A 5,064-nucleotide genomic window follows, 5' to 3' on the forward strand; every position below is an offset into this window, starting at 1 on the left:
TGCTCCCCTCTTGCCCTCTTTCACGCTCGCTCGGTGTGTGCTTGTGTGTGTGGGTTAGAAATTTTCCCCGGGCTTTAAAAATATTAAAGGATAAACGGCAAGCGCACATAAAGTGTAAGCTTTATGACACTGAAGAGGATATCCCAAAAGCTTAGCTAGGGCAGGCGGGCCAGGAGCTGGAGGGACATTTGGGGCTAGGAAGATCGTCTCCCACCTCCCTCTGTGTGTGTCCCCTTGCCTTAATTTATTATGGAAAGTTTATAAATAAGTGAGAACGAACACAAATAGGTTTCTTCATTAAATGCGTGACAAGACAAGAGCTTTCCGTGTGTGTCGTGCTCCTCCGATAGCAGGCAGAAATAACGGTAGCGTAGCGGTGGTGTGGCCGTTTAGCGTCAACAGGCTCTTCATTAGGAAAGTGTCACGGTGCGAAGTGTGACCAGAGTCGGGGAAGATGGGGAATATGTGTATATGCAGAAGTCCCATCCTTTAAAATAAAAATTATAATAAATGCAAAAACTTCAAAAAGTCTTAAACAAGCAGAACCCTCGCAGAAAACCCCTCCCCACCCTCAAAAACCAATCCAAATGGAAAAAGGTTGCTCAACTCTTTGGCAACTCTGGTCACCCTAATCCAGAGCACACAAAATGGAGTTGCCTCTCGCCACTGTACGTGTGATGTGCTGCCTCATCGCTGTGTGCGAACAAGGGCTTGCTCGCTTGCTTGCTGCCGCTGCCGCTGCCGCCGCGGCACTCACTCATTCAGAGTTTACTCGTATTCGTATTCGTAGAGCGCACAAAATCCCAAAAATAAAGGTAAAAGAAGAAGGGAAAGAGAAGAGAATGAGGTACAGGACGGAACGAAGCGGAAAAGGCAATTTCGAAAAATGCTAAAAGGGCCCGAGGACGACAACTACATCGACAGCAAGGACGAGGGCCAGGACGAGGACGAGGTTGAGGCCGAACCCCGCCACGAACAGCGGAAACATGTTCAATTATCGGAATGGTTTGTTGTTGTTGCTTCTACCCCGATGGAAAGCGGACGGAGACAGACACATTCATAGTCCCAAAGAGATAGAGAAATTGAGAGCTGCAAAGAGCGAGAAAGAGAGGCACAGCCCCATGGTCCTCATAGTCCTCCTAGACCAAATGGTTCGGGGTTAAGTTAAATTCATGCAATGCGTTCGTCCTCGTCCTCTGCCTCTGCCTCAAGCACCCCTTTCACCGAGGGGAAAAGTTAGTGCGGATGGATGGATGGATGGACGGAGCGCTGCGGCGTGGGGTGGAGAGGTGGCGAGGACTGTGTGCAACATATGGAATTGGCGTGTCGAGTGTGACGAGGTCGTCGGTCGTCATCCTGCTGCTACTGTTGTTTGGGTGCTCCCAAAAGTGGGCTGAGCAGGCGTGCATGTACACACAGATACCCCCAGAGAGAGAGAGAGAGAGAGAGCGAAAGAGAGTCATACATATGCACACATAAAACACTCAACGCGGCAACTCAACCCACGCAGCTCGGGGCAAGCACATGGAGCACACGTCACTCGTGAGCTCTAAAGCGCCCCTGGGAATTTGCCAGATACACTCGTAATTTATTTTAAATCTCGCCCGCTCCGCTCGCTTTAAATGTAAATCATTTATTATGCCCATTCCCATACCGCTCCTTCCAAAGCTCTGCAAAATGTGGCATCATTTCAGTACACAAATCTTAATTAGCTGCCGGGGGCCACCTAATTGGCGAATGGAAATGTGGCTGGCTGTTGGTCAATCAACTCGCTTGAGTCTTACATCAAATTATTTATAGTTAGTGGATGGAATAACCTCCAGCGGGAGGGAACTCCAATGTGAATATCAATTGGAAGAAGCTTCTACCGTGGCATCTCTTCGGCACCAAACAGAATCGATTAAATTAGAGACAGACTGAAGCAATGTCCAGAGCTATTGAGAGGAACTCAAGCAGGAAAACAATAGCATTGCTGTGGACTTTCCCAAGATACGAGTTGTAAAAGTTCAGATTCAGTTTCCTCACTTTTCTTCTAAGCCCATTAAAGAAGATTTAACTTTGCCAGCAGCTGAGCGAGCGACCTCTGATTATTTCCGATGCGGCTCCAGTTGTCACATTTTATCTAATCTGGAATACCCTTGAATGGGTTACGGAACTGTCGCTGGTGCTGTTGAATCGACCCAGCAGGTTGCCAGGGGCCACTGGCCAGGGGTGGGCCCTGGCAATTGACATTTAACGTTGGCTCTGACCCTGCCACCCGGTTTCCATTCATTTTTTTGTTCGTTGTTGTCGGTGGTGCAATTAACCGCAAAAGGTTTCCTTTTGTCGCTCGCCCAATCTCCCGCTCCATTGTCCACGAGCCCCCGAAAGGACACCGACCAAGAAATATATGGTTCTCGCTCCTGCTGCCGTTGTAAAGCTAGGGCCAGGGCCGTAGGCCGTAGTGCTTTAAGTCATGAAATAATAATAGACCTTCCGCCACGGCATAACTTTAATGGCAGAGTTATTAACTTGTGTCCCTGTCCGTAGAGTGTCCCGGACTGGCCATGCCATCGAATTGATTGTTATTGTCCTTCCGATGACATTAACTGCGTATTGCTATTATTATTCTCTTTTTATTATTATATTCCCGTTTGAAGTCCCTAGTTACGAAACGACAGAGAGGGAGAGAGAGAGAGAAGTGTAGCAAGTTGGAAAAAAGTGTGTCATAATCATACTAACTACGCTGGTATTTATATCCCATTTGGTGCTAAACAACGCCAATTTACGGATAAATAATTCTAGAATGCGCCACAACGTCTCTTGAATGCATAAAACAATCAAAAGTTTAAATGCACAAATGGCACTTTCTAGCATCAAATGTAAAGTTTACACTCGCAGCAATGACGGAGACATGCAATTTCCTGCTTAGTTTCATAGTTCTATCCGTTCCGTTTTCGCCCAGGAAGCTGACGAATCTATGCCGTACTTCAAGTAATAAGTTCCAGGACGAACAAATACATTCCTGGAAGATTCCTCTGCTTGCTGCTCTGCCATGTTTTTAGTCACTTTTAAAAGTTAATGAAACTCTACTGCCAACCAGTTAATCCTGTATTGACTTATGTGTTTCGTGCATCTCGATTCCAGTTCATTATATTGCGGGAATTGATTCCAAACAAGTTTGTTTTTGATCATCGCGACACAATTTGGCACAAAATTCTTTAAAATTTAGCTCAATTATCTTGCAATTTCACAGCTGAAGCGGAAGTCTGCCAATTCTGCAACGCTTTCGGTGCCAATTCCCCATCTGGCGAGCGGCTCTTCGATTGCCAAGTTCGAAAGTAGCTCTCGAGGAAGTACACTTTTCACGGCCCTGCCACATTTGTGGCAATACAAAGGGAATCGCGGCGGTTGTGGAGTGTTTTTAGGCATGGAAAAACATTACCTAATCAGACTTTCAGTGCCTACAGTGCTCTACGTGCATGTGCTTCTGTCTGGGTGGGGGGAATTATCAGGCGGCAATCAATAATTCGAAATAATGCGAAATGCATTAATGGGTTGGACATGGGAGGAGAAGGCTGAACAGGGGCCAGTGCGCCATAAACTGAAAACTGAATGCAAAATGCAAAGTCGTAAAGCGAAAAGAAAGTCGTAAATTAAATAATTAATGCAATAAAATTTTATAAATATTGCAAATGTGTGTTTTTGTTGCACCCAGCGTGAGGTGGCAGCGCCCATCGGCAGCAACCAGTTTATGGCAGCGAAGCAAAACAAATTCAAACCACATACACACTGACACTCCGATATACAGATATAGATACAGATACAGATACAGATACGAAATGAACAGAATGCCGAGAGTGCAGGAAACAACAACAAGCCCCAGCACGGGACAAATGAATGCAAAAAGGCCTTCGGTTTATTTGCAAGTACAACAGCCGCAACAACAGCAAACAACAAACAACAAACTACAAAAGCAACACCAACAGCCACAGCACCAACATCAGCAGCAGCAGCAGCAGCAGCAGCCGCAACAACAACAGCGGCAATTGAAAACGAAATGCAAATTAAAACGATCAATAAAAATGCGAATATGTCAATAAAAGTCAAATGCAAATTTGTCTCATGCGCCGAGTGCAGCCGAAAAACGTCAGAGCAGAACAGCAATCAAGGGTCGCGCTTGGCCGCAAATGAACTGAAACAAAATGAAATGAAGTCAAATGGGATCAGATCACAATCACGATCACCCCGGGCGAAAACGATATTCCAAATGGCTGAATTTGCGATGGCAGGTCAAGTGGGGTTGGGCTGCGACTCACAGAGTTTTACGCAAGGAAACTTAAGCCTTACAGCATTAGAATTACAAATTTAGTCATCATTAAAGGCCCTAAAATATAAATGTATTTATTAGCAGTTAATAATCCATATAATCTCTGCAAAAATAGCCTAAAATAGGCGATTAAATATGACTATAAAGTGCCTTAATCGACCCTTTTTGGATAACCTATGGCCAGGTTCGTGTTTTCTTATTCTTCCTTTCCTTGAAACAAAACGAAACGTCTCAAAACATTGCAGCAGATGTCTCAGAGGCCAAACTGAAGTGATGTGCGAATAGAAAGGTTTTGTTAATAAAACTTGAACGAACAAGGAGGCCGATCTGGAGACCATCAATCTGAATGGGAACATCTAGTCCTCGGATCATTGCTAGGAGCTCCAGGTGGCATCCAGACAGGCATCGTTGCAGCTCTCCCACTGGACGCCACTCCAGAAGATCTGGAAATCCACATCCACAGATGAATCTAGTCTGGAGTTGGGGGTGTCTGGAAGAGACGTCTCCCGTCTTTGTATTTGAGAGCTTATTCATGAGACTAGATATAACCAGGCGCCTTTATCGAGTAGATGATCAATTGAATTCATATACTTAAATAACTACATTTCTATAAGAGACTTGTACAAACATCTATAACCCCAAGCTGGCCAAAACGATGACCACCAAATATATATAGAATCAAGGGACTAGGAACGGCCTCGTGTCTGGCGCCGTTCTGCTCAGTGCCCCCATCCGCAGGAGAGGAATTTCAATGA

Source organism: Drosophila subobscura, chromosome E (genome assembly GCF_008121235.1).
Source record: "Drosophila subobscura isolate 14011-0131.10 chromosome E, UCBerk_Dsub_1.0, whole genome shotgun sequence".
Lineage (NCBI taxonomy): Eukaryota > Metazoa > Arthropoda > Insecta > Diptera > Drosophilidae > Drosophila > Drosophila subobscura.